Source organism: Pelophylax lessonae (assembly GCF_965119305.1).
Source record: "Pelophylax lessonae genome assembly, chromosome: 4".
Classification (NCBI taxonomy): Eukaryota; Metazoa; Chordata; class Amphibia; order Anura; family Ranidae; genus Pelophylax; species Pelophylax lessonae.
This window is the reverse complement of record NC_138771.1, coordinates 135994807-136007770: the sequence shown is the minus strand read 5'-3', so window position 1 is coordinate 136007770 and position 12964 is coordinate 135994807. Positions and strand designations below refer to the sequence as shown.

At 43.9% G+C, this 12964-nt stretch overlaps 1 protein-coding gene across 3 annotated transcripts in view; it reads right to left on the bottom strand.

Annotated features, from left to right (window-relative positions):
- Positions 1–12964, bottom strand: part of TLN2 (talin 2) — a 477844-nt gene that overhangs the window by 360258 nt on the left and 104622 nt on the right. For all 3 annotated transcript variants that reach the window (XM_082253081.1, XM_082253079.1, XM_082253080.1), the window contains exon 2: positions 11808–11840. The gene's annotated coding sequence lies outside the window, so the exon portion shown is untranslated. The remainder of the gene's footprint in view (positions 1–11807; positions 11841–12964) is intronic.

The following is a 12964-nucleotide window of genomic DNA, read 5'->3' as shown; positions in this document are numbered from 1 at the left end:
TTCCAGGACGGCCAACGCATGACAGATGATAGGCTCCTCCCTACCGGAAACACAATCCAGATACAATTTGTTAAAAGGCCCCACCCTTCCCCTTGTCCCTCAGTTGTAAAAGAGTATCTTCCACAACCAATTCTCAAGGGAAGTGTTCTTACAATTCTACAGGGAGTGCAGAATTATTAGGCAAATGAGTATTTTTGAGGATTAATTTTATTATTGAACAACAACCATGTTCTCAATGAACCCAAAAAACTCATTAATATCAAAGCTGACTATTTTTGGAAGTAGTTTTTAGTTTGTTTTTAGTTTTAGCTATTTTAGGGGGATATCTGTGTGTGCAGGTGACTATTACTGTGCATAATTATTAGGCAACTTAACAAAAATCAAATATACAGTATACCCATTTAAATTATTTATTTTTACCAGTGAAACCAATATAACATCTCAACATTCACAAATATACATTTCTGACATTCAAAAACAAAACAAAAACAAATCGGTTACCAATATAGCCACCTTTCTTTGCAAGGACACTCAAAAGCCTGCCATCCATGGATTCTGTCAGTGTTTTGATCTGTTCATCAACATTGCGTGCAGCAGCAACCACAGCCTCCCAGACACTGTTCAGAGAGGTGTACTGTTTTCCCTCCTTGTAAATCTCACATTTGATGATGGACCACAGGTTCTCAATGGGGTTCAGATCAGGTGAACAAGGAGGCCATGTCATTAGCTTTTCTTCTTTTATACCCTTTCTTGCCAGCCACGCTGTGGAGTACTTGGACGCGTGTGATGGAGCATTGTCCTGCATGAAAATCATGTTTTTCTTGAAGGATGCAGACTTCTTCCTGTACCACTGCTTGAAGAAGGTGTCTTCCAGAAACTGGCAGTAGGACTGGGAGTTGAGCTTGACTCCATCCTCAACCCGAAAAGGCCCCACAAGCTCATCTTTGATGATACCAGCCCAAACCAGTTCTCCACCTCCACCTTGCTGGCGTCTGAGTCGGACTGGAGCTCTCTGCCCTTTACCAATCCAGCCACGGGCCCATCCATCTGGCCCATCAAGACTCACTCTTATTTCATCAGTCCATAAAACCTTTGAAAAATCAGTCTTGAGATATTTCTTGGCCCAGTCTTGACGTTTCAGCTTGTGTGTCTTGTTCAGTGGTGGTCGTCTTTCAGCCTTTCTTACCTTGGCCATGTCTCTGATTATTGCACACCTTGTGCTTTTGGGCACTCCAGTGATGTTGCAGCTCTGAAATATGGCCAAACTGGTGGCAAGTGGCATCTTGGCAGCTGCACGCTTGACTTTTCTCAGTTCATGGGCTGTTATTTTGCGCCTTGGTTTTTCCACACCCTTCTTGCGACCCTGTTGACTATTTTGAAAATGAAATGCTTGATTGTTCGATGATCACGCTTCAGAAGCTTTGCAATTTTAAGAGTGCTGCATCCCTCTGCAAGACATCTCACTAGTTTTGACTTTTCTGAGCCTGTCAAGTCCTTCTTTTGACCCATTTTGCCCAAGGAAAGGAAGTTGCCTAATTATGCACACCTGATATAGGGTGTTGATGTCATTAGACCACACCCCTTCTCATTACAGTGCACATCACCTAATATGCTTAATTGGTAGTAGGCTTTCGAGCCTATACAGCTTGGAGTAGGACAACATGCATAAAGAGGATGATGTGGTCAAAATACTCATTTGCCTAATAATTCTGCACTCCCTGTATAGGTACTTATCACCTATGTTATACATTTCTTACCACACCCTTTTAACAGGGCGGGAAGTAGGCCGGCCTTCCTGGAAGGTTCGTATAAACACTGTTACCGGTCTACTAATGGTAGGTTTTCTCACCTCACCTTCCAGGATGGCCAATGCATAAAAGGATAATAGACCCATAGGCCTACTTTAGGGTGGGACCACTGCCTGTAAGACCTTTCGGCCAAAGGCTAAGTCTTGTTGAGACAGAACTTCTACACAGTAATGTTTCAGGAATGTGTCATGACTGGACCAGATGGCTGCACTGCGGATCTGTTCCCAGGATGCTCCAGCCTTCTCGGCCCAGGATGTTGCCAGGGCTCTTGTTGAGTGTGCTTTCAGTTTTGCTATTGCAGGAACACCTGAGACCTGATAAGACATGGTAATTGCTTGTCTAATCCACCTAGAGACTGAAGGTTTTGAGGCCTGCAGTCCCTTTCTGGGCAATGAATAGAGGACCAGAAGATGATATGACCTTCTAAAATCTTTGGTCCTCTCTAAATAGGTGAGAAGACCTCTTTCCTTTTCATTTTTAGGGTTATCACAAAAGGATGGTAAATTTATTTCCTGTGCTCTGTGAAATGAAGATGCTACCTTAGGCAGATACAAAGGATCTGGTCTAAGGACAATCATGTCTGGAAAAATTAACATAAAAGGTTATTTTATAGATAGACCCTGTAGATCCCTACCCTTCTGGCAATCGTGATGGCTAGCAAGAAGGCTAATTTAAGTGACAAAAACTTAAGGGGAACCTCCTTTATAGGTTCGAACGGGTTACTAGATAACGCCTCTAGAACCCTCGTCAGGTCCCAAGGAGGGAACCTATTTCTAACAACAGGGGTAGCCCTTTGTATAGCCAACAAAAATCTTTTGACCATGGCTCTTTTGCTAAACTTGTATCCAAAAATACTGAAAGAGACGCTATTTGTACCCTAAGGGTGTTCGTTGTCACACCCTTATTTACTCCATCTTGTAAAAATTCCAAAACCATAGGAACAGGGGTGGAGGCGAAGTTCCTTTGCCTACGCCAGGTACAAAACTTTTTCCAAATTTTAAGATATATATTTCTAGTGACTGGTTTTCTGCTCAGTAAGAGTGTATCTACCACTATCTGAGCAACCCTTCATTTTTAGGATCTGGCGCTCACTAGCCAAGCTGTCAGATGGACCTCGGAGACAGCAGGTCTAGGAGATTTGAGAGTTCCCATGGGGGAGCCACTGACATGGCTTTCAGAGTTGCAAACCATGCGCTCTTTGGCCACCAAGAGGCAATTAGGATAAGTCGGAGGCCTGGCGACCGACTTAGTTTCTGTAAAATTCTGGGAATTAGAGCCAGGGGAGGGAAGGCATAAGCCAGCTTGAACTGCCATGCTTGAGCTAGGGCGTCCAAGCCCAACATCCCTTTCTCCTGCGTAAGGGAAAATAATCCTTTTACCTTCCTGTTTAGCAGGGTGGCAAATAAATCTATCTCCGGGTACCCGAACCTTTGGACCAACAATTGGAAGATTTTGGGATTTAGCTCCCACTCTCCTTCTCTTATGGGGTGACGACTGAGGAAGTCTGCTTGCCAGTTGTTCTCCCCCCTTATATGAATGGCCATCAGGAAGATTACCTTCCCTTCGACCCACCCTAGAATTTCCTTGGTCAGTGCCAAGAGGGAATTTGACCTGGTACCCCCTTAACGATTTATATAGACCACAGTTGTGGTGTTGTTGGACAGGATCTGAACTTCCCTGCCTAAGAGGAGCTCTCAAATGCTTTCAGAGCTTCTCCCACTACTTTCAGCTCCCTGAAGTTGGATTAGGCCTGGGCTATTTGTTTGTCCCCGACCCCCTGAGCTTGGGCCCCTTCCAGGTGAGCCCCCCATCCCCACGTGCTTGCATCTGTGGTGATTTTTACAGGGTTCCACTGACCCCACGGTCTGCCTTTCCCCAAATTGCTTGGGTCCGACCATCACTCTAGTGATGCCTGGACTTGAGGTTGACATTCTCGTCTAGTGACTCCATCTTCCTGTCCCAGGAGGACAGGTGGAAGAACTGAAGGTCTCTTGAGTGGAGCTGCGCCCAAACAACCGCTGGGATGCTGGCTGACATGAGTCACAGGACTCTTAGGATTTCTCTCCTGGAACAAGAGGATGCGCTCTTGAGAGCTCCTACTGAAGAGACTATTTTCTCCACTTTTTCCACCGGAAGAAAGAGCCTTTGTACCTTTAAATCTATACTGTACCCCAGATAGGTTTGCACCTGGGTTGGTTCCAGGGAAGATTTTTCTAAATTGATTAGCCAGCCTAGTTTTTGTAGGAATCTATCACCTGCCGGGTGTCTGAGTTCACCTGATCTGCTGACATGCCAAAAATCAGCAGGTCGTCCAGATAGGGGATTAAGGCTATACCTTGGAGATAGAGATAGGCCACTGCATCTGCTAGAGTTTTTGTAAAGATTCTCGGGCTGGCTGCTAGCCCAAAGGGAAGTGCCCTGAACTGCCAGTGTGCTGTTCCCTCTTTGGTAACTAACGCAAATCTCAGAAAGAGCTGAAGTTCCTGATAAATACGAACATGCAGGTATGCATCTCTGAGATCCAGGGTAGTCATGAAAACCTCTTTCAGCAGGTTTTTTTCGTACTGAATATATGGTTTCCATTGAAAACTTCTTGTATAGTAAAAACTTGTTCAAGTTCTTTAAGTTTATTATGAGGCGATGTTTTCCCGAGGGTTTGGGTACCACAAACACATGGGAGTAGAAGCCTTGGAAGAGCTGATCTTCTAGTACAGGGACTATCACTAACTGCTCTGCTAGTTTTTGAATTCCTTGTAACAGGGCTTCCCTTTTTTTGAATTTCCATAGGAGGATGGGTAAGGTTTATCGTCAAGGGGGGTATTGATGTAAATTGCAGATGATAACCTTCTTTTATGAGGGAGTGAATATAAGGGGTCACTGCAAATTCTTCCCATTGGGACAGAAATTGACTTAGTCTGCCCCCCACTTTGATTCTGGCGTCACTTATTATCTCTTGTGCCAGATGAGGGAAAAAAGCAAACTGTTTCTTTGCCTCCTTTTTCCAAAGCCCCATCTTTTAGCAGGTTCTTTCCTGTTTTTTTGCTGCCTTTGTCCTGGGGGGGCCATGAAAAACATTTTCTGCCTCTATCCCTCCTGGGTTTGGCAGGAAATTTTTTCCCCTTTTCTGAGGATCTGGTCAGAACTTCATCTAGGCCTTACCCGAAGAGTAACGACCCCTCGAAAGGCAAACCACAGAGCTTGGCTTTTGAAGTGAAGTCACTTTCCCATTCCTTAAAGCGGAGTTCCACCCTGGGAAAGCTTTTTTTAATAAAATACCCCAGGGACAGTCAGGGCTAGTACATTCCACAATGGCTAGCCTCTGATCTGTCCCGGGTTGCACTTACCTTTTAGAAGAAATACTTACCTTGCAAAAGTATTGTCCAGCGTTGCCATCTCAGGTGTGGGCAGCTTGAAGCCAGCGCGATCCTCTTCTGTGTCCTCCATCTTCTTCGGACCCACGATGCACTGCACCGGCCCCGCCGTCACTTCCGGTGCGGCAGCGTCATCCCTGCACAGCTTCTGGGCATGCCCAGAAGCTGTTTAGCAAGGTATGACGGCGCCCGCACCGGAAAGGACGTCGGGGCCGGTGCAGGCACATTGATTCCTGGGAGCGATGACGTTAAGCTCCCAGGAATCATTGCAAGCCAGGAAGTGACGAATCGCCGTGGCCGCCGAGGGGAGGAAGAGGAAGTAAGGTAAGTATATTTTCTTCTAAACCAGGTAAGTAAAAAAAAAAAAAAAAATTGCGATTATCCATTTGTTTTTCAGGTGACCCCGGGCATGAAGATGGAGGTAAGTTTAATTTTAGGATGGAACTCCGCTTTAAGCCAAATGGCCCTTCTGGCTGAATTCAGAAGAGCCCCCGCTGTAGCTGAGGCTATAACTGATTCCACTGCAGCGTCAGCCAGATAGGCATCCGCTTTACTTATAACTGACAGGGAGTCCTGTAGGTCTTGGGTTTTAACCTGAGACAGGTGTTTAATCAGTCTTTCCACCCAACAGTTAGCGTTTCTTGCCACACAAGAAGCAGCCAGGGCTGGGGCCATTGCTGATGCATTGGCATCCCAAGCCTTTTTTAGTAAGGACTCTGCCTTCCGGCTCATGGCATCTTTAATATTGCCTGTATCCACAAAGGAGAGGTCAGACCTCTTTGCTACTTGTGACAGTGGGGCATCCAGTTTGGGTTTTTTAAGAAACCTTTCCACATCTTCCTCCTTAAAAGGGAAATCTTCTTTTCCATGACTTTGGTTTGACTAGCTTGCATTCTGGAAACTGCCACTCTTGAAGGATTAATCCTTTCATGGACTGATGCACAGGTACAACCTTTGAAGGGTTCTTTCCTAGACCCTTATACATTCTGTCCTGTGCTGAAGTTTCCTTCGGGGTTCTGGGATCTCTTCTGAGGCATAAATGGCCTGAAGGAGTCCCTGCATATTTTCCAACCCGAATAAATTCCTATTTACTCCTGAGTCCTCGGCTTCACTTTCTGAGTCTTTCTCCCTCACCTTCTGAGCTGGTTTGGGAGTCTGAGCGGTTTGCCTCAATTGTCAACCTTTCTTCCTCCCTGGGCTGTGCTGGGGGGAGGTTCTAGGAAAATAACAACCCTGAAGGACCTGCCCTGGAAGCTGAGCTTTCCTGGGAAGAAACCCCCTCTTTAAGTCTTTAAGGGTAGGCTTACTGGATTCTATGACTTGGGTGGAAACCACGAGGAACGAAATTACTGAACTGTAGCCAGTATTTCTTCCTGGACAGATTTAAAAAAATCTTTCATCAATCCAGATGCCTCTTTACCAGCTAACTTATTGATGCATTTATAGCAGAAAGGCTTAGTGTGGGTGCTAGATAGTCTATCCCTGCAATTACCACACTTTGAGGTACCGGCACCTGTAGATAAGGGGGGTACACTACTAGAGGTTTCTTGTGAACCGCTCTGGGACTCTGGAAGAGAAGATACAGACAAAAAGACAAAATTTATCACTCTTCCATAAGAATAAAACCTTAGAAATGACAAAATATGGGTCCAACTATGGTCAGGGGAAAGGACCTTCCAGGATTCTTGTTAACACCAGCAAAAAACATTTGCAATCAGACAGTCAGCACTTACCCGGTTCCGACCTGGGTTTGGCTGCAGTCACCAGGACCGGCCTTCCCTCCTCCGTGAGGTGGGTAGTAGTAGGCTTAATTTCCCCTGCAGCTGTCCAGGCTCCTGGGGCCTGGGAGTCTGCTCTCCCGCTATCAAGAGGAGCCCGGCATCTCCTCCACATTGCTTCTCCTCTTTCGTGCGGCGCTCCGCCTCTGACGCTACGTCGGAAGTTCTGGTTTCACAGTGAGGCTTGAGACACCCGTCTGGCGGGCTTTTCAAATTCCTCAAGTGGAGGAGACTGCTGGATAGCCGGAGACAGGCCTAGAGGGACACCCTGGTGACCGACGGCCTGTGTAAAATGGAGGCGACCTGTGAGAAGCCTAAGGAGGCAGCAGGTAGAGTGCAGCTCTCACCGGCATTCCTGAACCTGGCTCACAGGGGGACCATCAGACTTCCAAGTCTTCAGGTCAGTGAAAACAACAAACATTTCGCTGTAGGAAGAAACACAATCTAAACTGAGGGGAAGGGTGGACCCATTTAACAAATTGTATCTGGATTGTGTTTCCGGTAGGGAGGAGCCTATCATCTCTCATGCGTTGGCCGTCCTGGAAGGCGAGGTTGATAAAACCACCAACTAGCACAAACCGCTTCCCAAGAAATGTTACATGCTCCAGCAGAAATACCCTTATGGAAACTACTAGCAGTATTTTACAATATGTGGTTTGGAAGTCCCACATATAGTATTTTATAGCACAAACTCACTATGGCCACTACTAAACATTTTGGATTGTCATCCCAACTTGGTTTTATCCCTCCCTTGTATAATGGCCTGAGACACGGAACATTACAGCATTCACTGGGAGTATGAAATTCCATTCAATATTCTGGTATCCTCACTCTTCCTACCCTTGGTTTAATAGGCTGCCTTCATCTCCCACCAGGCATAATAGCTTTATAGATTCTTTGGGTGGGCTGTTAACAGCTATCAGACAGTATATTCCCTTACATAAATCTTCAAGGTATTGTACCTTTCCAAAGATGTCCAACAAACTCTTTCCCCATTTACAAATTACACACCACACCCATTGTCTATCCAAACTTTTACTCCTAACATTTAGGGAGTTTGAATGTGTTTATGGGGAAAATCCCCATGCTCAAGGACTGAATCTTCTCAGTTTACTCCTCCCTTTTATCGTCAACCAGCAAAAGTAAATCCTTGTCCTTGGTCGCCTAGGAGACTGAACTGGAATCCATCCAGAGAGGAGCAATGGTCAGATGCCTGATCTAGCACAGCCTGTAGCTCGCTCAGTATAAAATCACAAGAGAATTCCTATGAAATTATGTTTCTTGGTACCTGATCGCAAGCTAGAATTTCACAATATGCCCCCGACTACTATACTGACTGCTTTTGTGGCTATGATGCCCACGCACCATGTTCCATGTACCCATATGCAACACCTATAGAATTATATAATTCTATACAACATCCAGAACTCTTTCACTTCCTGTCTTGCTCCTCTGATACCTTTCATCTGTACTACTTGTGACTGACTCTGTTGATCTAATATATATTATGCTGATGCCATGATTTAGGGGATGCATGGATTTATTTTTTTTTAATCTACCCACATCTAACACCGGTATAGAATATTTCTCTGCTGCATATTTCAGTGACTTTTTTTATTCCTGCCTGATAAACCCATAACCTTAGAGCTACTAAAGACAATCGGCAACAAAACAACCATAAAACTTGTAACTTCAGACGAATTTCAGCAACTCCACCTCTACATTTATCTTAAAAAACCTTTTAATCAAAAATAAAATGTAGTTATTTGTAACTACATATATTATGAGGCATATTTAAAATTGAACCTTGCCCAAAAATACAAGGTTTGCTTTACAACCAGCTTACACCTGCCATGCCTAGATGAGGGCGACGTCAAGATCCTTTCAGCGATATCCCTGGAATGATGAGGATCCTAAGACTTGTGAGAAGATGCTACTGTGCAATGAGAAATCTTATAGGATTTTGATACTGTTGTTGGTAAAAACAAGGCTTGCATATATAAACGTGACCTATACAAAATTAATCATGCAACCAACTATCAAGTGCTAATAGATGAAAAGCTCATGGGCAGCTGCTATACACGGAGTAGACTCAGAAATAAATATGAAAGCGCTTGCCTGAAATATAAACATGTGCAGGTGCTATAATAGAAAAACAATGATTATACAATGAATAAATACAATATTGTGCAAATAAAAAATTCAATATTCCACAATTGAAAGTGCATCAGTGCTTCAAAAGTCCATAAGGGTGCATAAATGTGCTATAGAATAAATAAGGTGCCAAGGTGCTTGAAAACTCATCAGCCGATGTGGGGTGCTCAACTCCCCTTGTGTCCCCACTCACCGGGAATTTTGGACCCCACAGCTGTTTCAGTCTGGGGTCTAAACAGCTTAAGAGTAGAAGATATATTCCATCAATCCTCCTTGCAGATATAGCACTCCGTTCCCCACCAGAAGTATGATCTTTAGAGGCTCAATAACACAAATAGAAGGCTGCCATAGTGAAGTATGTAAACAATTTATTGTTGCGCAAAAGGTAAAATTACTTACAAGATCAAAGACAAAGTCTGACCACGAGAGGTACAGTCCTTCCAGGAACGCCGTACAGGCATGTGTTCCACGGAGGACAGGAAGTGACGTCAGGGGTTTCGGTGCAACCGTAAATACATCAACGCGTTTCCGGTTATACTGAAACCACTGACGTGATTTTTGTAAAAAAAAAAATTTGAAAACCATTATCATTTTGCTTCCACTTCACAATTATGTGCCACTGTGTGCTGGTCCTTCACATAAGATCCCAATAAAATACATTTCCATTTTTGGTTGTAACATGACAAAATGTGGAACATTTCAAGGCACTGTAGCAAAAAGGGCAATTATTGCAAAAGTAAAAAGCAACAAAGTCTAGTAAACCATGTCATTTATAGTTTTTACTATTACTGTAATCAGATCCAAGGTAGCACTGATTCTGACTAGTTGCAACTTGCCCTTGCTTTTTCTCAGCAGTGGATTCACATATACACTAGTACTGACTAGCTGAAAGTGATGGATGGGAAAAGTGCTACCCACAGCAAGCAATCGCGTTTTATATCTACTGTTAAACCTGCATTAAAATAGCTAAAATCTGCCTGACTGCTAAGAACAATGCAGAATAATGATGTACTTTTACAGGGTGATGCCTAAAGTGTATGTATAGCACTTCTTTGTGGTTTTGCATAGAGCAGGGAAGGGTAAAAGCCCTGCCAGTTTATCTTTTTTTTTTTCGGTCTGTGTATCATTGGAGAAATTGGGGAAGTGAGAAAAGTACAGGGAATTTCCCTCTTAGACATATGTACCCAGAACAGGTGGTGACATTGGAAGCTTTACTTTTAGCGCTTGATCTGGATTCCCCACCTCCTCTATCAGTGACAATGGTCTCCAGTAGTACACAGAGGGCTGAATCTCTCCAATGGGGACACGTATAGCAATAAAAACTTGGAGGTATAATTCTCCATTCACACCTGAGCGATACGAATCACAGGCTGAATCGGTACAATTCTGTCCATGATTCCAAATCGTGGGGTGCTTTTGTGATGCCATTACTGCTTATTAGCACCTCAATCGCGCCGTGATTGCAGCGTGATCGTAAGGCTTGTTGCTCAAAAAGGAGCAGGAGCTTCTATTAAGCTACAGTGTCACGATTCGCCGGAATTGCGGTGAGACAATAGTGGCAAAATCACGGCGTGATTGTGACCGCCATTAAGAAGTAATGGCATTGCACAAGGAGTCCTACAATTTGCCATGATTTGGAATCGCAAGCAAAATCTCAGTGATTCAGCCCGCGATTCGGATCGCTCATGTGTGAATGGAGCCTAAGTGCCGGTTTCCACTAGTGCGACTTGCTGTGCGACTTGACACATGTCAAGTTGCACAGCAAGTCAAAAGCCATTTGTTTCAATATGGCCCGTTTTCACTGCCGCGGCTTCAGTTGCGGCGACTTCAAAAGTAGTTTGTGCACTACTTTTGAGCCGACTTCAGTGCGACTTCCCTCTATAATGAGGCACAAGTCGCACTGAATGCCGCAAGCAACTTTCACTACGAAGTCGCGCTAGAAGTAGCACTTTATCAAAAAGAAAAATTTGCTTAGTGATACTGTCTAACAGAACACTAACAGGATTGAGATGCAAAATGTATAGCTTGAGATTTGTTGGAACCATAAGCAATTTACATTTCATTTAAAGCGGTAGTATCCCGCTTTTTGACACTTTTACCTACAGGTAAGCCTATAATAAGGCTTACCTGTAGGTATAATTAATATCTCCTAAACCGGCACGGTTTAGGAGATATTTGCAGTGCATGCAGCCGCTCACGCGAGCGGCGCATGCGCTCTGAAGGTCCGGGGGGACCTTCAGTTTTCCTAGCCGGCAGCTTGCATGCGCAGGAGTGACGTCATCGCGGCTCCGGCCAATCACAGCGCCGGAGCCGCCGAACCTGGAAGAGACGCCGAGGGATCATGGCGGCGCCCGCAGCGATGTCCGGGGGTCCGTGTCGGGGCTTCGTTCTAAGGTAAGTAATGCATAATGAGCTAGTATGCGATGCATACTAGCTCATTATGGCTTTGTCTTGCAGGTTTTTTTTTTTTTTTTTTTTCATTTTCGGGTTTACAACCGCTTTAAAGTGGTTCTTAAGGCTCAAGGATTTTTACCTGCATTCATTCTATGCTCTGAACCACTGCATAGAGCACGCAAGTTTATTATTTTAATATAAAAACATCCAAAGCTTTAATATCACTTTAAATTACAAGGTCATCATGAAACCAAAATATACATACACTAAAGTGTAACTAGTTTTTATCCATTTTTTCTTACCTTTAAGAAGTTTAGTCTGCCCAATTTACGCACCTGCAAATGAGAGAGGAGAAATCAATATTACTTAATCTTTCTAGATTATAAGCTCTAACGAGCAGGGCCCTCTATTTCCTCCTGTTTTGAATTGTATTGTAGCTGTTTTGTCTTCCCTCACATTGTAAAGCGCTGCGCAAACTGTTATTAATTAATATAAATCCTGTATAATAATAATAATAATAATAATAATAATAATCTTCAATCTCTTGTATTCTACATTACAGGAAACGTGCTGAATTATGTGGCCTGCCATTCCTAAAAATACAACTTTAGTGGCTGTCATTGACCCCAAACAAGTTTTTAGGTCAGGAGGTCAGACCTCCCACTGATTCAAGTAGCTACAAAACAGCTCCTGTGCGACATTATAGGGTCTGCAATAATCACTTCGTAAGAATGCTTAGCCAACATGTCAAGACAGATCCTGCGCTAATCACTCTAAAATTGGCTATAGACAATAGAGGGTTGTGTTGGTTTTCAAGTATCTGTTTCCACAGGTGGGTACCCAAGCACAAAGTAGCACGGGGTGACCGTCTGTTTAGCCATAGCAAGCCAAGCATAACTTTAATTACTGGTTTATCAGGGGAAACAATAGAACACAAAAAGTTAGTTTGACACCCAGTGTACAATATTTTATCTTCATCTGACTTAACAGAAAAGAACATATCTGCCAAACATTTTTAGTCCCAATCATAAGGAAATTGTGTGCAAAATCACTATGAATCTCCTTTAAGATTAGAGTGGTGTTTAATTATACAGATTCCGATTCGTTTGTTAAGGTGCTCAAGTAACTTGGAAGAGTCTGCACCCAGTGTGACACCTTTTTTCAGCCAGTATGAGTAATGATCTACGGTAGTTTTAGTGGTTTTTGACCTTTTTTTTTCTGCTTCTAAATGCCCCTCTGTGTTAGCATGTGTCTTGCACATACAGGCATTTACTGGTGTTTAGAGGCAGAAAAAAACCCAGTGTTCAGGAGAGGAGCACTTCGCCGAACAACGTTCTTAAGCACTAGGCGCAGTTAGCACTTGAGGGCTTATTCATTCCAATGGCCAGAATTAATTATTATTCTGGCCAATGGAAGGAATGAACACCTAGACACTTGACGTACCGAAGGCTGCATTTTG